This window comes from Rhinopithecus bieti, unplaced genomic scaffold, assembly GCF_001698545.2.
Source record: "Rhinopithecus bieti isolate Rb0 unplaced genomic scaffold, ASM169854v2 scaffold_2254, whole genome shotgun sequence".
NCBI lineage: Eukaryota > Metazoa > Chordata > Mammalia > Primates > Cercopithecidae > Rhinopithecus > Rhinopithecus bieti.
In genome coordinates, this window is record NW_016803982.1 from 2,756,918 (window position 1) to 2,780,462 (window position 23,545).

General features: G+C 43.2%; 1 protein-coding gene and 1 pseudogene across 1 annotated transcript in view; both read right to left on the reverse strand.

Annotated features, from left to right (window-relative positions):
* The window catches only part of PCCA (propionyl-CoA carboxylase subunit alpha), a 478,959-nt gene that overhangs the window by 61,042 nt on the left and 394,372 nt on the right, over positions 1-23,545 (reverse strand). The gene's annotated exons all lie outside the window — the stretch shown is intronic.
* LOC108521836 (60S ribosomal protein L7-like 1) lies at positions 12,690-13,686 on the reverse strand (annotated as a pseudogene).

Consider the following 23,545-nt stretch of genomic DNA (forward strand, 5'->3'; position numbering starts at 1 on the left):
CCCAGGCCGCCCATCCTTGGTTCCCTCTCCAGCCTTCTCAGGCCCACTCATCCTTGGCTCCCCCTCCAGCCTTCCCAGGCCGCCCATCCTTGGCTCCCTCTCCAGCCTTCCCAGGCCCGCCCATTCTTGGCTCCCTCTCCAGCCTTCCCAGGCCCGCCCATCCTTGGCTCCCTCTCCAGCCTCGCAAGGCAGCATTCTTCTCACCACACTCAGGCATTCCACTTGAGCCCCTGATCTCGCTCTGCCCTTCTCCCGGGGGAGTCTGCCACATCAACTGTCCTCTCTTCCCTCTCTACTGGCCCCTTCTTTTCATCCTGAAAGTCAACCTGAGTCATTCCAATCAACAAATTCTCTCTCGACTCTCTGCATCCCTCGTGGTTACTGCCTTCTGACCCGACCCGTGTTCTCCACACAGCCCTCTGTTCTAGCTGCTGTGACCACACTTGCACTCGCGACCAAACCAGCCCCAAGTGGCTATCGCCACCATTGTTCTTCCCAGCTGACAAGCTGTCTCAGGCACCCACAGGCTAGATATTTCAGGGGAAATGACTGTTACAGAAATGTTCACATTAGAATGAAGAAACAGATCAATACACATCAATCATATTAAAAAGGTACTTCTAAGACAAAGCATAAATTATTATTCATATTCAATATTTTAGGAATAAAAGTAACTATGTTTCTAAAGCTTTATGGTTTTGAATTGATGGTACGTTGTAATCATGCATAGATAGGGTCTGCCTGGGAACTGTAAAATATTATATTACAGTAGTCCCCCCTTATCCAAGGTTTTAGCTTTCCAAGGTTTCAGTTACCTGTGGTCAACCATGGTCCAAAAACGTTATATGGAAAATTCCAGAAATAAACAATGTATAAATTTTAAATTATGAGTCATTCTGAGTAGTGTGAGGAGATCTTGTGCTGTCCTGCTCCGTCCTGCCTGGGTCATAAACCCTCTCCTCTCTGGGTCCAGCATCTCTACACTGTAGACACCCCTACCGCCAGCCAGTCACTTAGTAGCCACCTTGGTTACCAGATCTACTGTCAGGTGGTCTCAGTGCTTAGATTCCTTTTTTTTGTTTTTGAGACAGAGGCTGGCTCTGTTGCCCAGGCTGGAGTGCAGTGGCATGATCCTGGCTCGCTGTAACCTCCACCTCCTGGGCTTAAGCCATGCTCCCACCTCAGCCTGCCAAGTAGCTGGAACTACAAGATGTGTCACCAGGCCTGGCAAATTTTTGTGGTTTTTTTGTAGAGACAGAGTTTTGCCATGTTGCCCAGGCTGTTCTCAAACTCCTGAGCTCAAGTGATCCACCTGCCTTGGCCTCCCAAAGTGCTGGGATTACAGGTGTGAGCCACTGTGCCTGGCAGGAACTATTATTTGACTTCACAATGGCCCCAAAGTGCAAGAGTATGATGCTGGCAATCTGGATATGCCAAAAAGCAGTTGTGAAGGGCTTCCTTTAGTGAAAAGGTGAAAGTTCTCAACTTAAGGGGAAAAAAAGCATGCTGAGGTTGCTAAGATCTACAGTAAGAATGAATCTTCTATCCATGAAATTGTGAAAAAGGACAAAGAAATTTGTGCTAGTTTTGCTGCTGTACCTCAAACTGCAAAAGTTACAGCCACAATGTGGGCTAAGTGCCGAGTTAAAATGGAAAAGGCATGAAAGGCAAGCGTATACAGGGTTCGGTCCCATCCGCTGTCTCAGGCATCCCCTGGGGATTTTGGCACGGCTCCCCCGCGGAGAAGGGGGGCTACTGTCCGGTACTTCCCTTCAGAAAGCCGCATTTTCAAGTTCCCTATTTCCGATTCCCCTTCGTGACTGTCATGCAGGGAGCAAAGAAAACCCATTGTGTCCAAGGAAATTTTTACTTTCTCCAGGGATTCAGAAAGCTGACTTTCTGACACTCAGAAACTCAGGCTGCATTGGGTGAGAAGGTTCGGTAGGGAAGAGGTACTTTCTATCTCAGAATCTGCTGGAGCTGAGGGCGCTTTTTGGTTTGATCTAGTTTCACTGTGTTTCATGGAGAGGTTCCTCTAAGAACAAAAGGTTCTGTGGAAGTCACGTCCTTTATCCCTCTTAGCCATCCCCGTGTCTGCCTTAGCCAATCTCCCATTTGTAAAAAGAAAGCAGAGACCAGGCTATGGCTGAATAGTTTCAGACAGCCCCTATCCCACTGTCAGCCTTTGCTAAGTGGAATGCTTTAATTACAAGGGTCACACAAGGTCTTAAGACACAGGAATGTGTCTGAATGTAATCACTGTGTATGTGTCTCAGCCTAATGAGGAGGGGACTATCATGAGGGTCTGGTGGTGAAGATCCTGCAAGAAGGTGCCTTGTTTGAGATCTTCCAAGGAGACACAGTACTCAATGAATGTGGGTGAGCAGAAATTACAATTTAGTTGGATTAATTTTTGGTAGTAATATGGAGCTTTGCAAAGAGAAAGGCATTTGCTGAAGACACTGGTAAAATATGTGCTGAAGCTCTGCCTCACCCAGTCTGGTTCAAAAGTCAAGTATCAAAGAGTCAAGGGACCCTCCTATTCAGAAGAAAGCCCTGACTGGTTAATGTATTAGAAGCAAGAGTAAATGCTCCACAGGTTTTTCATTAAATAAAAGTAGATCTAGTCCAGGGGCTTTTCTGTAACAGGTGCTCCTGAGTCAGGAATCAAGACCCGTGAAGTAAGAAAACACAGGTAGGCAAGGGGGTACCTTCTCCTTTAACGAAAGTGGCCTGTCAGACTGTCGGGGAGCCTCTATCAGTGGAGCCAAGCCAGCCCCAGGGACACAGTTAAAGACCCTTGCCATCAAATGCAAAAGGAAGCAGTAGGACTTAGAGTAGGCGATTTCTTACCAAAAATGGAATCATTTTTCAGTTTGGTGTACAGTTGAGCCTTGAGCAACACGGATTTGAACTGAATGGGGCCACTTCAATGTGGATTTTCTTCTGACTCTGCTGCCCTTGAAACAGCAAGATCAACCCCTCCTCCTCTTCCTCAGCCAACTCCACATAAAGACGATGAAGATCAAGACCTTTATGATGATCCACTTCCACTTAATGAATAAATACATTGTCTTCTTGATGATTTTCCCAACATTCTCTCTAGCTTACTTTATTGTAGGAATACAGTATATAATCACGTAACATACCAAATGTGCTAAATGACTGTTTATGTTATTGGTAAGACTTCTGGTCAGCAGTGGGCTACTAGTAGTTACATTCTGGGGGAGTCAGAAGGTATATGTAGATTACTCACTGCACAGGGTTGGCGTCCTAGCCCCCACGTTGTTCAAGGGCCCACTGAATCTAGGATGTTGTACCCCATCAGAATCTCTCAGGAGTCTTCCCTGTGCCACACTCAGTGATTCCCTCATTACAAGATTAGGCGTTCCTGTTATGAATGGGCGTTCATTTTTGTTTTATTTTTGAGGATTTGAGGGATGGGTAACATGGCCTTCTCCCAGCATATAAAGAGCTTAACCTACAAGGCCCAGCTATTTCTTTAATAAAAGTGGGTAGCGGGGCTATGACTGATGATTATCTGTCAGAGAATAAGTGGGATTATTGTGTTTTTAGGTAACGTCCCAGAAACTATGGCTGTCCCTTACCCGGAGTGAGAAGGTTCTGGTGCATGCAGAGCCAGATTACATGTGTGTTTCTATCCCTCTGAACCCCGGGCAAAGAGAAAAGTTGGTCAGCTTCCATTTCTCTTGTCTTACCAGTTCTAGTACCAAGAATTCTGCCACTATAATAAGAGGAGCCCCATTCTTTCTTTTTTTATAGGCTTATCCAGAAAGGCATTCTAGGTGTCATAAGCAACTCCCTTAAGCCAGCCTAGCAGGATTTCCAGGACGAGTGTTCATGTCCCAGGGCCGCTTAGGAGGTAAGAAGTCACTCCCAGGGTGACCACTCCTGAGGCCACCACGCCACGGTGCGCCTGGCTGTGAAGAGGCTCCTCACCAGGCAATTTCCTCCTCAGCAACGCGTGAGGGTAACAGCAGCAGCTCCTGGAAGCTGTTCCCTCCTCCTGTGAGAACTAAGTCAGAGGCTGAGAGTGTGCTGGGGGAGGGCACGCAGGTCTTCACACCTCTCAGTCAGGGACTTCCCCAGGGCCCCCAGGGAAGGGGTGGGCCTCCCAGGCACCCGCCCAGCATCAAGGGCTGAGAAGCTACAGTTCCAGAGTGGGAGGGAAAGCCCCTCACCAGAACAGGCCGATCCCAGAGCCCCAAACACCTCTGGTGTCCACTTGGGCCCAGGAAGGCAGACAGTTGTCAGGGCTCTGGTGTGACCCACTGACGGCAGGCCACAGCCGCAAAGACCGCTCCTCGGAGGACTCACAACTTTTCTCTGGAGGAGACAAGACTATGTTGTTGAAGACAGACAATTTCCTGGGTCAAAGAGGGAAACAAATCCACAGAAAAATAAATATGTTCTCAGACCTGCCCTTCTTCTTCAGGGTAAAATGCAATGAATTGCAGGCTTCTGAGCTAATAAGACCAAGTGAGGCCGAGGGCAGTTCACAGCTGATCATTTGCCAAGAAGCAAAAGCCTAGAAGGCCCGATTCGCTCGAGCTCGCCACGTCCAGCAGCAACCTGGAGTGACCGTCAGCGCAGGGCTGGGTGCCGCCTGCGGCCGCAGGCCTTGTCAGGTACGGGTGGCCGGCTGCTCCTCATGCTCAGCGGACGGGACAAGAAGGGCCGCGTTCAATCCAGGGAAGGCAGAAGCTTCTTTCCCAGGCACCAAGGAGACAGTCCAATGAAGAGGTTGAGAAATCAGGACCCAGGGGTGAAGGGCAACCCTGCGACTGCCCACAGGAGAACACACACTTCATGGGGCTCGCCCCATCATTTTGCTTCATTTATAACATTCCCGAGATTTCCCTACCGTACACTGCCCACACTTGCTGTTCAACAAGGAATACCACAGTTCTTTTTAGCAACAATCCTTGCTACAGTACTCTCTGGATGATTTAAAAAAAAATTATTTGCTTAACGACTCTCTTCCCTTCATCAGCAGGGTCACTGCCTTGCCCGCAAAGCCCCCGTCTCTCACCTGCACCACCCGAATGGGCACTGAAAACTTAAAGTTGTATAATATCAGATCATTAACATGCAGAAAATTGTATAACTTTCAGTAGTATTTTCTTTTTTTTTTTTTTTTTTGAGACGGAGTCTTGCTCTGCCACCCAGGCTGGAGTGCAGTGGCCGGATCTCAGCTCACTGCAAGCTCCGCCTCCCGGGTTCACGCCATTCTCCTGCCTCAGCCTCCCGAGTAGCTGGGACTACAGGCGCCCGCCTCGTCGCCTGGCTAGTTTTTTGTATTTTTTTAAGTAGAGACAGGGTTTCACCGTATTAGCCAGGATGGTCTCGATCTCCTGACCTCGTGATCCGCCCGTCTCGGCCTCCCAAAGTGCTGGGATTACAAGCTTGAGCCACCGCGCCCGGCCTAGTAGTATTTTCTCACTGAATTTCCAACAGGAATTAGAAACTCCACATCTAACTTAGTTGCCTTTAGGAAGCAGCTATGGTAACCAGAAAGTTCCCAGGATCCTGTCTCCTAAAGGTAAATAAAACTTTACTCCTGGGTGTGAAATATTTCCACACTGCTAGTTGCTGGGTGGTAACATTGAGCCAGGAACTATACTAAGTGCTATGCATGCACCAACTCATTTAATTCTCACTGTCGCCAATGAGGTAGACGGTACAATTACTCTCATTTTACAGACCCAGAAACTGTGCCGAGAGAGAGTAAATGAGGCCAAGGAAATAGCCAGTAAATTAGCATGTGCTCGACTTTAAAGCAGGTGTCCTCGGTCATTACCTGGTAAATTACCTTTTGTATATAAACAGATGGGATAGAATTATTGAAGTAGTAACTATAACATTTGAAAAGGAATTCAAGAAAGGAAGCAAGATAATTAATTTCTGTAGAGATTTAATACCACAAAACTAAAACATGGCAGAATAAAGTGACGAGCTTTGGAGTCTAAAGTCTTCATTCATTCTACTCCCTTATTCAACTGCCCTGCCCCACCCCTCAACCAGGTACTCTGGGGTCAGACCTCCGAGTCCCCTAGTTTTGCTATGAAGAACTAAGAAAGGTGACTGTGTGACACATGAAGGTGATTTTGATGCATATGAATTTGCATTTAGGTGCAGTGTGTATAACACCTGGTTGCCACTGGATGCTTATTTGTGATTCAGATTTCTGTCCTAGTGAAATTGGTCCATTTCCCAATACCTAGAACATTGTCCACCACAAAATACGTACCTATCAAATACTTGGATAAATGAATGAGTAAATGGATCACAAACTTCCATGGGTATGCAAACTAAGGGTGGGGGGTAGACAGGACTTTTTCTTCCCCACTTCTGCTAATTTCAAACTAGTGACTTGGAAAGATACTTAATATGTTTTTCCTTTTTCACAATATTAGTGCTAATTAAATACAGTGTCAGTTATTACATCCCTTACAAACACATGTAGGTGGTCTCCAGAACAGGATTAATATCTACATGAATAAGGAATTAAAACACTGGTATTTGAAGCTTTGACAAATATTTTTACTATCTGAGTTTCCAAGGCAAACTATCAGTTCACAGGCAACAAGGGGAAACTGCCCAGTAACGTACAAAAAATATTATTAGTTGGTTTAAATCTCAAAATTTTACAACATTCCTATTAAAAATTATACAAACAGCATTAATTTTCTCTTCTATGCTGATTCTTCTTTTTTCCTCTCTTTATATAATGACCTTCCTGCACAGTATGTGATACCATTAAAAAGAGAGAGAATGAGCATAAGAAAATGAAAGGAACTCTGTGCTTAATATCAAAATCATTTCATTTGAGAAGAGACAAAAACGTCCTAGAAAATATATATTAACTGAAATGTATGTGCTTTGCTGCTTTTGGGGGCTCAAGTTTGTTTTAAAACAATAAAACAAATTAACATACACAATTTGGGCTACTTCTGCACTAATTATGATTTCTAGGGAAGAAGGCAGAATACCACATAGAGAATATTTAAAAACAAGCCTGTCTTCATAGCCACTACAATGACCATAATAAAAAAGACAATAACGAGGGTCAGTGAGGATGTGGAAGAACTGGATCGCTCCATTGCGAGTGGGAGGGTAAAATGGTGCAGCCACTTTGGAAAACAGCTGAGAATTCCTCATAAAGTTAAACACAGAGTTACCACACCACCTGGAAATTCCACTTCTAGGTATACACCCAAGAGAAAGTAAAACCTTGTCACCCCAAAAACTCATACATGAATGTTCATATCAGCATTATTCACAGTAGCCAAAAAGACAGAACAAACACCCACCAACTGACAGGTAAATAATATGTGGTATATCCATACAATGGGACGTTATTTGGCCACACACAGGAATGACGTACTGGCACGGGCTACACCGTGGATACCAGTATGCTAAGTGAAAGCCAAAAAAGACAACACATTGTATGATTCCTTTTCTAAGAAATGTCCAGAATAAGGTATACACAGACAGAAAGTAGATCAGTGGCTACCACAGGCTGGAGGGGGTGGAAGGAGTGAGGAGTGAATGTTAATGGGTAGGGGGCTTCTTTCTGGGGTGATGAAAATGTTCTAAAATATTATCGTGATGCTAGCACAGCTCTGCGAACAGTCTAAAAACCAACGAATCGCTGGGTGCTGTGGCTTGCGCCTGTAATCCCACTTACTTGGGAGGCGGAAGCAGGAGGACCACTTGAGCCCAAGAGTTCAGGGCTGCAGTGAGCTGTGACCGAGCCACTGCACTCCAGCCTGGGCAACAGAATGAGACCTCAGCTCGGTTAATAATGATAATAATAATGGTAATAATACCAAGTGTTAGTGTATGTCCCAAATATTGAATGAAACACAATTATAATAAAAATGTATTTGTTGCTTATCTCTCAACAAAAGAAACAACAAAAACAAGAAACAAAACCCACTGGATCCTACATTTTAAGCGGGTGAATTATATGTTAATTGTATCTCAGTAAAATTGCTACAAAAGTCCTTAGAGGCAGACATTTGAAAATTCTCTGTAAATCAAACAGTCAAAGAATTCTGGCCTGCAAAATAGACATATATGACCAGGCACAGTGGCTCACATCTAGCACTTTGGGAGGCCAAGGTGGGAGGATGGCTTGAGCCCTGGGAGTTCGCGACCAGCCTGGGCAAGGTGGTGAAATCCCTTCTGTACAAAAAATACCTAAAAAATTCACCAGGCATGGTGGCGCATTCCTGTAGTCCCAGCTACCTGGGAAGCTGAGGTGGGAGGATCACTTGAGTCATGACTGTACCACTGCACTCCAGCCTGGACCACAGAGTGAGATCCTGTCTCAATATATGTCAGAGAGAGAGACAGAGAGACAGAGAGAGAGAGAGAGAGAGAGAGAGAGAGAGACAGAGAGAGAGACAGAGAGAAACAGTAAACATATAAAATTATAAGAATGGCAACAAAAGCAGCAACGTTGCAATGAATTTAAGGAATTTGCTTCCAAAGGCTAATACTTAAAACGTGTACTAAGCAGGACATTGACTATGCCATCAAAAATAACTTTCATATACATAAAGGAAAAACATGAGTCTTTATCTTGGAAATTCCACTAAAAGTCAAATGAATTCATTTGCATTTAAAATTGAAGAAGAAAAAAGTTTTAGGTTATGACAGTTTTGGCCTATTTTAGACAGGTATTTATTAAATATTTATTAAAATGCTTGAGCTTGAAATAATACGATAGGTACCAGAAAGAAAACAAATATGAGCAATTCAGTCCCCACCTTCTGTTCAATAAAACTCACTTCCCACGGCAGGTGGCACAGAGAACTCCACCCAGGGGGTTAATCAAAATTCCCTTGGAATAATTGAAAAGCATCTGCATTTTTCCCCCAGAAACCACAAAAAAGTCACAGTAAGCAGAACATACGATCTTGATTATTAGCACTGTGCCTGTAGCAGCACAATGTGCTGTCCCCAGAAATTAAGTTACAAGACACGATGTCATTGTGCGATAAGCCAGAGATGTCTCCCCTAATGAGACTGGAAAACTCAAGGAAATCCAAAGAGAGACAATGATGATAATAAGTTGCATGTGTGATGTTTTGCTACTGTTGTGAAGCAAACTGCATATTGTGCCAAATGCAATCACTCTCAGAGCAGGCTGGGGCGGGATAGACTCTGGAGGTCACTGACCCCAACCCTTCATTTTACAACAAAGAAAACGGAGGTTTACGAAGGTCACACAACCAGTTTAAGGCATCACTGGGACTAGAGATGAGATTTTTCAGGGCTCTCTTCATGAAGTATATTTTTCTGTCTGAGTATATGTACTATGGAGAGTGTAACCTACGAAATAGAAAATTCTTAGGAATTTCTGAGAGCTACACTGGTAAAACTCCACAGAGAAGTACTGTAATTGACCATCTGTGAAAGTGTGCAACCAGAGTTTGGAGACACTCGAAATTCCAATCAAAGTGACCTGCGTGTCAGCCTAAGGGCAGGAGAATTGTAGTTTGACATCGTTTGGGTCTGTGCCTATTGTTTAGGTAGCTGAAGCCTAATCAACTGCAGAGGGCCTTTCTGTGGGAAGATAACAGCAGCATAGAGGCAAAGAAAAGGGAAGGCATGAAGGTGGCCCTTGGAGGGTGTTCTGGGAGAAGTGATTAATTCACCAAGTTCCTGCACGGCACAGGTACACTACGTCACCCTTTGCTCTGATTACCACATAAACCAAGCTAGTTTGAAATTCAGGTGACTAATGACTTTCCTAATTACTCCATTCTAGAGGGCAGAACAGTCGGTCAGTATTCTGGAGGGCAGACCAAGATTTGGTCACTGGAAGAGAAGAAACATTCCTCCCCTCAAGCTAATAAATGCATATTCTGGCTTAGCTATCAATCCCTGTGAGTTTACTCACTATAGGTCCGTTTCCTAAAATCTGGTTACTTCTAGGTTCACAGCATATTAATCATGTTTAAATTTTTTTTTTTTTTTTTTTTTGTATCTTATGATACTTTAACATTTTGCAGGGACTTACAGACCCAGAAAGACACTGCCCCTCCCAGGACCAGCTAATTCCTCAATTTAGTAAAGAACTTGGAAGTAAGCCAACCACCCATTTTATCTAACACACACCAAGCCAATATTTTCCCTGCCTTAAAACATCCCAGGGCCAGGTACCAGGCAACTCGAGACTACCCCAAAGCCCACCAACATTATTCAAACCAGCCACGCACTGCGCTTCCCGAGGAAGCCCCAATAAGGTTCCTGTCCACGCTTTTCTCTGGCTCCTTTCTGCCTCCTGACCCACACTGGTGGTTCCCCTGTGCCCTGCATGGTGGGGTGTGCCCCCTTCTCTTAGGTGATGTAAGTAATAAATTCTTTCAAGGGCATTAACCTCTTCTTGTTGGCACTCAGTCACTTCCATAAATGAAAACCCACAGATACCTTTCCAAACACCCTGCAAAATCAACACCAGATCTGCAGGACCACCGGGGGCCAGACTGCAGACTGGAGAGTTGATAGAGGCAGGAGGCAGAGAACTCTCCCCGGAGAACCTCTGACCCGCCAAGGTCGTCATGCACAGGGGGCTCTTGCCCAAACATGCTTGCGGTGAACAATTATATCCCTTAACACACGCGCAGTAAGGGAAATAAATCAATGTAGAGTGGCTCAGACTAAGGGCCCGCACCTGCACTGGAAGGCCGGGGTGGACCCACCAGGAATTCGCGCTGATAGAAATAGGGAACCCAGACCCATGAGCAGGTATATAAAGGCCCTTGTATTCAACTGTGAAGGGAGAACCGCAATCTGCTTTCAGGGCACTTTAAGTTTTCCCTCTCGCTTAGTGCATTCTACTCCACTCATTCTCCGCGTGTCCGCCTGCCTATTTCTTCCTGGTCATGAGACAAGAACCTGGACTTTGCTGAGCTAAGGAGCAAAATATCCTTGTCGCAAGAGACAAGGCCCATGGAGCTCCTGCTGGGCCCCACCTGTCCCCTTCTCCCTAGCTGGCCTGCACATGTGAAGCCCCGCCACTGGGAAGATCCAGGCTTATGGAAAGCTCACCTGTGTTGTATCTGCACACGGAACACACAACACAGCATGTACTTATGTTAGTTCACCTTCAGCAAGCTGATAAATTGATAGCACAATATTAAATCGAACTTTTACTCTAGATAGATGTGGCATTAACAGACGATCCATGGAGAAAACTACTGATGGGCAAATTTGAACTGTAAAATGTTTGCTCTATTTGAGAAGAAACTTAGATACTATGAAGTATCCAAAAAATACAGGCCTACCTCATTTTACTGGGCTCAATCCATTGTGCTTCACAGATAATGCACTTTTTGTAACTTAAATTTGTGGCAACCCTGTATCTATTGCCACCATTTTTCCAAGAGCATGTGCTTACTTCACAACTGTGTGTCACATTTTGGTAATTCTTGCAGTATTTCAACCCTCTGCATTATTAGGAAACCCATTTTCATCGTTACCTGTTATGGTGATGTGTCATCAGTGATCTTTGATGTTACCATTGAAATTGTTTTGGGGCACCACAAACTGTGCCCATATAAGAAGGTAAACTATAATAAATGCTGTGTGTGTTCTGACTGCTCCACCATCTGGCCATTCCCCCATCTCTCTCCCTCTCCTCGGGCCTCCCTATTCCCCAAGACACAACAATATTGAAATTAGGCCAGTTAATAGCCCTCCAGTGGCCTCTAAGTGTTCAAGTGAAAGGAAGAGTCACCTGTCTCTCACTTTAAATCAAAAGCTAGAAATGATTAACCTTACTGAGAAAGCATGTGGAAAGCTGAAACAGGCCAAAAGCTAGGTCTCTTGTGTCAGTTACTCAACTTGTAAATGCAAAGGAAAATGTCTTGAAGAAAATTAGAAGTGCTGCTCCAGTGAACACATGACAGGAAACTGAAATAACCTTGTTGCTGATACAAAAACTTTTTTTTATTTTTACTTTTTGAGACAGAGTCTCACTCTGTCGCCCAGGCTGGAGTGCAGTGGCGTGATCTCAGCTCACTGCAACCTCTGCCTCCCGGGTTCAAGCGATTCTCCTGCCTCAGCCTCCCGCGTAGAGTAGCTAGGACTAACCATGCCCAGCTAGTTTTTGTATTTTTATTTTTTAATTTAATTTTAATTTTATTTTGCGGAGACAAGTGAACATTTATTTTTGGGCCTTTCTTCCTATGTGTATTTCAAGTCTTTTTCAAAACAAGGCCCCAGGAATCTCCAGATTCAATTATGTCCCTGGGCTTGGTCAACGGCTGCAGGAGTCTCAGGGAGCCTTGTACAAATGCTAGAGCTACTCGTTTAGCAACATTAAACCCTAGGATAGAAGATGAACATCATCTTCTATGATGTTGAATTCTATGATGTTGAATTCTTCTATGAAGAATCCCAATGTGTTGATTTCAGAAGACGCAGCAGCCAATGTAGAAAGCGCTGGAATTCTTCCTTGGAACTGGACGGTGATGAGAGGCGCCTGCCACGAACATAAGCGACTGTCTGTTCTTTGACCCTTCCTTTCCGGTTTTGAAGATTAAGCAGGAAATAATCTTCTCTGAAGATACTTGATAAAATTCCCTCCAAAAGTCCCAAAACACATGCTTCCACTTCACTGATAAAACTTTACTGTAGTTTGGCACCTGCGTCTAGTTTAGCTGGCGGATGAGCTGATTGATGTGTTCACCCTGATAGCCAGGTATGCCCATCTCCTTGAGGAAGCCCACTCTATTTCTGGTAGCATGATGGACCACTGAGAGGTGCAAAGGGCGCAAGAACCACGAGATCGCCTGGAAATGCTTCCCCAGGTGCTCCTCAATCACTGTGCTGTCTGTCAAAGGGATGGTCTTATTCTTGACCTTGACCATGTCTCAAAATCAATTTCCAGAGAGAATTCAGATTCAGAAATCCCCAGGTCACATAAGATTCCATCATATGCAGCAGTTTTAGATTCTAGGTGGTGACTTTTACAAAGACACCACTAAAAATTTTCTTTAGGCAAACCTTGCAATGGTTTTCTGCACCGGTAAACTCACATGCCATCATTCCTTTTTTTTTTTTTCCCTCGAGACAGAGCCTAGCTCTGTCACCCAGGCTGGAGTGCAGTGGTGCGATCTCGGCTCACTGCAACCTCCACTTCCCGGGTTCAAGCGAGTCTCCTGCTTCAGCCTCCCAAGTAGCTGGGACTACAGGTGCCTGCCACCATGCCAAGCTAATATTGTATTTTTAGTAGAGATGGGGTTTCACTGTGTTGGCCAGGCTGGTCTCAAACTCCTCACCTTGTGATTTGCCTGCCTCAGCCTCCCAAAGTGCTGATATTAGAAGCGTGAGCCACCACGACCGGCCACACCATCAATTCTTTCGATACGTACAACAAAGGCCAAGGAATGTTTACCTGGCAACTCCAAGGCATGAGGGTTCACTTCTAGTCGTCTGAGACGCACCTTGTCACATTTCTGCAGCCAGGAATCATGTAGGAATGATTCCAGTCACTTAAACCTGAGCCCTGTTTCCTTTCCTCTGCTCCTCTTTGCCAAAAGTGCCTGCTTTGCCTGGGTAGCTTTGAGAGCTTAATAAGCCTTCCTCTTTTTCAGGAGATTTTCTGGAACCAAAGGGATTGTGTCTTTGTTCTTGCTCTGCCATTTTTCTAGTCTCTTTCTGGCACCTGGGTCTAGTTCAGCTGATGGATGAGCTGAACTAGTGTTGCAGCTCAATTTTTGTATTTTTAGTAGAGATGGAGTTTCATCATGTTGGCCAGGCTGGTCTCAAACTCCTGACCTCAAGTGATCCACCCGCCTCGGCCTCCCAAAGTGCTGGGATTATAGGTGTGAGCCACCGCGCCCAGCGTAAGTTTTAGTGGTTTCCACAGACGATCAAACCAGCCACAACATTCCCTTAAGCCAAAGCCTAATCCACAGCAAAGCTCTAGCTCTCTTCAATTCTATGCAGGCTGAGAGAGGCGAGGAAGCTGCAAAAGAAAAGTGTGAAGCTAGCAGAAGTTGGTTCATGAAGTTTAAAGAAACTACCTCCATAACATAAAAGCGCAAGGCAAAGCAGCAAGCGCTGAAGAAGCAGCTGCAGCAAGTCATGCAGAAGGTTTAGTTAAGATCACAAATGAAGGTGGCCACACTAAATTACAGATTTTCAGTGTAGACAAAACAGCCTTCTGTTGGAAGAAGATGTCCTCTCACTTTCACAACTAGAGAGGAGAAGTAAACATCTGGCTTCCAAGGACAGGCCGACTCTCTTGCTATGGGCTAATGCAACTGTTGACTTTTAGTTGAAGCCAATGCTCATTTACCATTCTGAAAACCCTAGGGCCCTTAAGAATGATGCTAAGTCTACCCTACCTGTGCTCTGGAACGGAACAACAAAGCCTGGATGACAGCACATCTGTTTAGGACACGGTTTACTGAATATTTAAAGCTCGCTGTGGAGACCTACTGCTCAGAAAAAAAAATTTCCTTAAAAATATTACTACTCATTGACAATGCACCTTGTCACCTGGGAGTTCTGCCGGAGATATACAAGGAGATGAATGTGGTTTTTGTGACTGCTAACACGACATCCATTCCTCAGCCTACGGGTCAAGCAGTCATTTTGGCTTTTAAGTCTTATTATTTCAGAAATACATTTGGAAGGCTACAGTTGCCACAGTGTTTCCTCTGATGGATCTGGGCAAAGTAAATTGAAGACCTTCACCATTCTAGATGCTGTTAAGAGTATTTGTATTGAATTCGCATGGGAAGAGGCCAAATTATCAACATGAACAGGAGTTTGGAAGAACTAGATTCTAACTCTCATGGATGACTTTGAGGGGTTCAAGAAGTAACTGCAGATGTGGGGAAAATAGCAAAAGAACTAGGAGTGGAGCCTGAACACGTGACTGAATTGCCGCAATCTTATGATCAAACTTGATGCTGGGCGCAGTGGCTCACGCCTGTAATCCCAGCACTTTCGGAGGCCGAGGCAGGCGCATCACATGGTCAGGAGATCGAGGCCATCCTGGCTAACACGGTGAAACATCCGTCTCCACTGAAAGTACAAAAAATTAGCCGGGCGTGGTGGCAGGCGCCTGTAGTCCCAGCTACTCAGGAGGCTGAGGCAGAAGAATGGCTTGAATCCGGGAGGAGGAGCTTTCAGTGTGTGGAGATTGAGCCATTGCACTCCAGCCTGGGCAACAGAGCGAGATTCCTTCAAACAGTCAGGAATAACTCCCAACCACCCAGATGCTCATGTGAGAAGGAAGCCACGTTTGTCACTAGATCTGGGTTTGGTCCTACAGCTGCTCTTCTGATATAAACCACCCTGAGAAAATTCCTTACTTACTGTCCGTTTATAATGAAGGTGTTAACTGCATCTGAAACTGGTGATCTCAAAGGGGAGACTTCAGTGAGATGACAAACATACGGTGTTAGGTACCTACAGGCACTCAGCAAGCAATGATCATCCCCCGGCCAACCTACTTTACAGGTTGGCTTATTGAGTGGCTGAGACAGGAAAACAGTGGTACAATTTTTTGGCCATGGTCAACTGTAAAGGAAATTTTTTTTTTTTTTGAGACGGATTCTCCCTCTATCACCCAGGCTGGAGTGCAGTGGCACAATCTCAGCTCACTGCAACCTCTGCCTCCTGGGTTCAAGCGATTCTCCTGCTTCAGCCTCCCAAGTAGCTGGGACTACAGGCACAAACCACCATACCCAGCTATGTTTTTTATTTTTAGTAGAGATGGAGTTTCACCATGTTGGCCAGGCTGGTCTCAAACTCTTAACCTCAGAAGGGTAATTGTCAGAACCTATCCACTCATTCTTTTCCTAACCCCTAAATCAGGCAGGGATTCTATTTCAAATGAGGGTACTTTGACACTGCAGTGTCACTGTGTTCCCTGGTGCTTGGTAATTACCTTAGGTAATTAACACGGATACCTTAGAAATGACCTTAGCTGTTCCTCCCACAATCTTGAGAATTTATACCACACAAAACATATGCGGGCTTGGGAAGGCTATTTCTCAGGAACACACACTTGAGATGCTGACTACTGTGTGGCTTCCTAGGTGTCTTGTCAGGCATCCTGCCACATACTTCCTCGCACAAGGGGTGAAGTGCCACAAAATATTACATAGCCAAGCAATTAAATAGTAGCTGCAAAAAGAACATAAGAACTTCACAGATGTCACTGTGAGGTGATGCTTATAACACACTCATGTCTTACCAGGAGGATTACTGGGCTTTTACAAAACTGAAGACCAAATGAAGAGCAGCAGCTTCTAGAACAAGGTATTGAGCTGCACACTCACTGTATACCCAAAATGTGTCTTTGGTAAGCAGTAACAGTACATCTACTCAAATGGTAAAAAGGACCCAAATGAACACAATGCAATCACACAAGCTAGACTTTGCCCTAAATTCCATGAATGGCTATGCATAGTAGACCTGGTTCATGATCCAATATGAGGAAGAATAAGAAAAAGTACCCCTTACACACTTCCAAACAGCTAATTGCTAAACAGATTCCTAAAGTAAATCCAGCATCAGGCTAGGTAAAGTTTGTTTGTTTGTTTGTTTATTTATTTATTTATTTATTTTTGAGACGGAGTCTCGCTCTGTCACCCAGGCTAGAGTGCAGTGGCGCCATCTCGGCTCACTGCAAGCTCTGCCTCCTGGGTTCACACCATTCTCCTGCCTCAGCCTCCCAAGTAGCTGGGACTACAGGTGCCCGCCACCGCACCCGGCTAATTTTTTGTATTTTTCAGTACAGATGGGGTTTCACCGTGTTAGCCAGGATGGTCTCAATCTCCTGACCTTGTGATCCATCCGCCTCGGCCTCCCAAAGCGCTGGGATTACAGGTGTGAGCCACCGCGCCCGAGGCCAGGTAAAGTGTATTTTCTTTGCACAAGATATTCAAGTAGGTCATGACATGTGTACTTTGTAAGCTTCCAGCAAGTAAGTTTCACATGTGTTCTAGAGTCTCTCCCCAACCAAGCTCTCTGCAGCTATCTGGCAATGTTTGGAGACAATTTTGGTTGTTATACCTGGAGACATGTTCTGACATCTAGCTGGTGGACGCCAAGGATGCTGCTAAGGATCCTATGATGCATAGGGCAGTCTCCCACAACAGAGACTTGTCCAAAATGTTAATACTGCCCAAACAGATAATACTGCCCCTGCTCTAGGGCAAAAATAAAAATTATCACTGTATATGAGACTTGAAATAACTCAGACTGAATCTAAAGAATTATATAGGTGATAAGTAAACTTAAAAGATACAGTTGATGACACTATGGACCTAATTAAACTTTAGGTCCTATCATATCACTCCCTGATTTTAAAAAAGTATGTATTATGAAAGTACATGTTAATTAGCACAAATAATCAAATGTTTGCCCCATCTTCTCATTCTGAAAAGGATCCATAACACTGCTCCTAAGCTTGGCTCATGAGGCCAGGAATATCATGTGTCTTTTGGTATTGACTTTCCAAACTAGATAGTAATCCTACATTAATGTTCAAAATATATTCCAAACTCTAGTCCTGGTGCATTTTAAGCTGATTTCAACATCAGACATGGGGGTCAGCTTTTCTGGGAACAAATCTGGGAATCTGTATTTTCACCAGGATTTCCTGGTGATTCTCAAGCATGATAAAACTTGAGAACCACTGACTTAGACTTTGCTTCTATAAGAAAAGAGCTGCCACTCCCACTTCCTTCCCACTATTAAGAGTGACAAATAATTCATAGGTAAAAGAGATCAATAGTCCATAGTAACATGACAGCGCCCCGAAACGGCCTACCTAAAATGATATCCCTTTAAAAGTGAGGCCAGTAGAAGAAAGAATATCTCATAGGCACTATCATAAAATGTCCTATATCAGAATGGTTTTGCCATTCTTTCCATCTGAATATATTTTAAGCAGCACTGTTTAAACACAAGGCACCAAATTCCTCCCTGCTCAAGTTTGGTATTGTTGATTCGCAAGATTCTTCAAGGAAACAGATGTTTTTAAGCACCCTGCCACCGCAAGGTACACATTTAAATATGTGCTTTCTATTCCGGATTCACTAACAAAACATTAACTATGTTAAGGGGTCATAACCAGGGGATTAACACAAATTTGGTTTTTCAAATAAAAGGGAACAATTTTTTCATTCTGGATTTTTCTGTAGGCCAAGCACCAAACTGTAGACTCGGTGGAGACTGTCACTTCAGATGCTAGCATGTCTCCAAGCAAGACAAAGGTGGGCAAATGAAAGGGAAAACGAAGCAAAGGGAGAGTAGGGAGCTACAACAGAAACCGAGTTATTCTTTGCCAAGTGCCTGCCATTTCAGGCATCTTACGAACATTTTCTTTTTCAGCCCTTGCCGTCTCCATAAAAGCAGATAATGTCTATTCTGCTGATGAGAAAATTGAGGACCAGAGAGGTTAGGTAACCTGCTAAAATTCACAAAGCTAAGAGATGGGTGATCTGAGATTCAAATGCAGGAAGACAAACTGCTTATTCCTCCCCAACCCCGCCCGCTCCAGTGTTCACTAGCAACCCAGTAGTGGTTCATGGTAATTTCCTGTGAACATATAACTTGTAATCTCAAATATTTTAAATGGAAAACACTGCAAGGAGTATTGCATGTTTGATTTTTACAACTCACTCTAAGGTGTGCTGTGGCTTATTCATCTTAGCAATTGAATGGAATCAAGCGAGCCGACATATGTAGAAGCACTCTAAAGCCCTAAAGCATCATACACACATAAGGCATTATTTATAAATATTAATTTTACTTTGAGGATCTTTGGCAGGTGGCAACAGATCCTGAGATACTTTGAAATAATTTAGTGATACCCTAGGATATGGTGAAATCATAACTGAGGTTACACTAAACTGGCTTCTAATAGTACATACAAATGATTTCAGTAATAAACATGTCATCATTTTGTAAGTGACTCCATTAGAGAGGACAGGCCTCCACCTTAGCTGTGGGCATTTCCTGGAGCTCCATTCCAGGCCTGGCCTCTGCTTTGCCATTGTCCCCTTGGCCAGGTTCATCTACTGCATGGCTTAGGACCTCACCTCTGCTGGGGCATCAACTTACGTGCTCACTCTTACTCTTCTTCCTGCTCTCCAGACCAGAAATTTCCCTTACATTATACATGTCTCTTGGCATTTCAAACTTAAATTCGTTAAATCCACCTTTTTAATCAAGTCCATCTTTTCTCTGGTACAATTCTTCTCTTCTTCCTGTTTTTCCTCCCTCAGTCAACTGCATCAGTTATCATACTCTAGAAATCTCAGAATCATCTTCAATTATGCCCAATACATAGAATTGTACACTGGATTCTAAAGTGGCTCTCAAATGTACCCTCTTCTTTGCCTATTCCCATAGTTGTCACACACACACACACACACACACACACAAAATGCACACCAATAAAACCAACCACCTCTGATGAGATTATGATTCTTCTTTCAACTCCTTCAGTGAACCTCAGGGTCTAGGGAATGCCATCCAACCTCCTTGGAATGGTCTTGTGTCATCTTGCCCCCAACAGGCTAATTTCATCTTCCAAAGGGATCTTTGTTGCCCTGCCCATCACCCTCATAAGCCAATCTGCTCTTCCTTTAACACTTGGGACATCTTCATACCTCTGTGCCTTTATTAATGTCATTCCATCCTCTTTCTCCATCATCAGTACAGAGTACAGTTTCTACAACCCGGCATCTCTAGGCCTACTGTTCCCCTCTATCTGAAATGCCTTCTCCTGCTTGCAAACTCAATTCATCCTCAAAGTCATAGCACAAGCTATAAACACTGGAAAACTGTTCACAATTTCTCCACTTTCTTCACCTCAGCCCCAGAATCCCTCTACTTCATACACACCTCTGTTAGCATTCTTATCACTGTACACTGTAATCAGTCATTTACATTTCTCTATCCCTAGGTGACAATGGGCTCAATGACTATAGGGATATTTGTTCCCTTTGAATTGCCAGAATTCAGTGTCTGTCATCAATGTAAGATGACTGCGGACTCCCATGACTACCATTAACTGCTAGGTCTTATGCTCATTTTCAAAAAGTAATGTCTAATAAGATATGAAATACAGTTCTTCTCTTCCCTGTGTTTACTGAGGTGTACTTGACAAATGAAATGCAAACTCTTAACCAGAGACCTATGACCTATGGACTGTACTGTCGTTTATCAATAAAAGAAACAAATAATAAAGCTAACAGATCTACAGTTCTCTCTGCTACTATATGAGCCTATGCAGTACCCATCTCAGCACTTACCATGTTTGCATGGTATTAGTTTGTCTGTCTTTACCAGCCAGTGTGCTCCTTAAGGGTAGGGACCAAGTCATGCTCATCTAACCCACTTGCTAGCAGATAGTATAGCAGGCAGGCAATGATTTCTTTTAAATTTTTGTTTGGAATGCATGACACTGCAATACTAATAACCAAACTTTTATATTATATAGAGCATGGTAATTTCAAAAGAATAAAAACTGAGTTATATTCCAAAAGTTCATTCTTAGATTGGTTACATGGCACACAGAACACACATTACCACAAAAACAATGTTCAAGATTAAGATTACATTCATATTCCATTTCATAAAATCTTATTCTACCCACATTTTGCCTGAAATTTGTATATTTAGGGGCAAATGCAGGAAGGAACGCTATAGATTTTCTTAGCACTGTAAAATATATCAGAACATCAGAAAACTTCATCACCCCTCCACAAAGTGTCTGCTCTGTGACCACCACCTGCTTCCTATTGTTGGACTAGAAAAGGGTCAGGAATACAAAGAGTGTGACTTAGCTGGGAGGAAGCCCTGTGGAGTTGAGGGTAAACAGTCTATAAAGGCTCTGGTTTCTATGCCGGATACTTTATCTCCTTCTCTTTTCCCCATCCAGAGAAAGTGGGGACCAATGCAGCTTGGGTTAGGCAGGTAAGATCCAAGGGGCAACTCAACCAGATGACCCACCAAAGCAGAGCACAAGTGCAGAGTCTACCCTAGCAGGACTTGGATCAGCTGCAAAGGCAGGCAGGGACAGGTGGAAAGTTACAGCATGTGTGTGCAAGAAACCCCCGTAAGCCATCATGTCATTCCAGAAACCCCACTGACACAGAAACAGGGATGGGACAGAGAGAAGAGATCAACTTAAGTCAGACATGTCCAGTTGAGGGGCTGCTTCTGGAATTATGGGATATAGAAGACTGAAGAAGTTCTCTGGAAGTTTATGTTTAGGAGATGATACACAACCAAAAAGGCATGACATCACTTATTTCTCAAGAGAATAAAGAAAAACAGTAACAAACTTTATTCTTTTCTTTTTCTAATTATTTAAATTTCAAACAAATGAGAGTCTGCTCTATTAAAATTTGATATCCATAAGTGAATTTTCAGAAGCAGAAGACCTTTTTGATGACGTTTACATATCTATAAATATGAATGATGCAAATTTTGAGTCCTATGATATCAGATGACAAGATACAGCCCAAGCTTCAGCTCTTGCTAATTAAACGAATCAATTAAGAGCCTACAGTTGCAACTGTGTAGCTGCTGTTCTATAGTAGCAATAACAACCCCACGGGGAGGTCTTTTACTACATTAAAATGCTGTCCTCCACAACTCCATCTGATATTATTAGAAACAGTTATTTGTGTCTTGCTGTCATACTAGTAGCAAAGGCAAATTATGGAAATATGCAGACCAGAATGGTCCCAGTATGAGATCAACTTGGGTTTTCAGCCTCCAAGGGAACAATTGCTGAAATTCCAAAGTTCCCCAAAGTTCTTTAATGGAACTGATAAATCTATCAGCACAGCATTCATTTAGAAGCTAGGTAAGGGTCACATATTTACATACCTTCCTGCTAAGCTGATACAATTCAACTAGATGAATTATCATATTAAGTTTACCCTCCTGAGTTAAACTGATGGAGTTCAAAATTGTTTTCGATGGTTGTCATTAATCGCTGTTACTTCATAAGTGCTTACTTTGAAATCTAATTGTGCTGGTGTATCAAGGGTCATATTAATAGCATTCTTAATGGTAAATCTTTGTAAAACATGTTTACTCTACTAATATTATCACTCAAGCTTTCAAGAGTAATATGAAATAAAGTATATTTATTATCAGTAAAAACGTAATTTAAAATGTACAATTTGAGATTTAAATTAGCTTTAAGAACTTTAGCATCATTTGGTTTCATTAGATCTCTGGCTAAGCTTCAAAGATATAGAAAATTTGATTGTTTCTCAAGAGTCCTTGGGTGAATGCCAATACCACAGCCACCAAGAAGCTGTTCAATGGAGTCTAAGCTTATTTTCCCTTTCATACAAACATTGTTTTCATAAGGGAAGAAAAGTCAGTCTCACTGAGATATGTTTGCCTTATGATAGTACTTTAAAACGTAAATTATAATAAAAATTTGCAATAAAATGGTAACTTCTGCATTCTTAAAGTAACAACAAAATATTTATTCTTATTGTGAAGCACAGTTGAAGTAAGGAATTGTAGTTAAGTAAAACAACAGCTCTTTCCGATTTGTGAGTTTATACTATCTGATGTACACAGATAGTACTCACAGCTTCACCAAAAACATGCAAACAAAACAAACAAAACCCAGACAATCTGCAATCTGAAATGGGCATAGATATCCTGGAAAAATTCTGGGATCTGCAGCTTACCAACTAAGTGTATGTTAGGGACTGAATGTCCAAATTCATATGCTGAATGCCTAACCCTCAATGTGACAGTATTTGGAGATGGAGCCTTTCAGAGTTCATTACAGGAGGTCATGAGGGTGGCGCCCCATGATGGGATTAGTGCCTTTAACAGAAGGGAGATCAGAGTTTGCACTCTCTCTCTGCTAAGGGAGAAGAGGCATCTGCCTGCAGCCTAGGAAGAGGGCCCTCACCAGGAACTGAATCTGTTGGCACCTTAGACTTCCCAGGCTCTAGAACTGTGAGAAATAAACATCTGTTATTTAAGCCACCAGGTCAATGGTGTTTCATTATGGCAGCCTGAGCAGTTGTACTTAGCAGTTACTGCAGAGAGCTCCCTGGATTCCGCAGTCAAGCAATTTGTTCTTAAGGTACTCTGATGGTTAACAGCCTGACTTTAAAGTCAGCGAGGGCTGGTTTTGCATCTTGGTTCTACCAATTATTACCATAGGATACTTATTTAACCTTTCTATGCTCACTTTTGTCTTCTGAAAACTAGGCATACCCATCTTCAGTGTTTCTGCATTTTTGAGTATGGGGCACAAACTGCAGTCATACAGGTGATGATAATCGGTATGAAAACACTAGGGAATTAAATGGTAGTACTCAAGTGAGACCTAAGAAGTAATGCTCTGTTCGTAATAGATATATATAGATATATAGATATAGATATAGATATATATATATAGATATAGATATAGATATATAGATATATATATATAGATATAGATATAGATATAGATATATATAGATATAGATATAGATATATAGATATA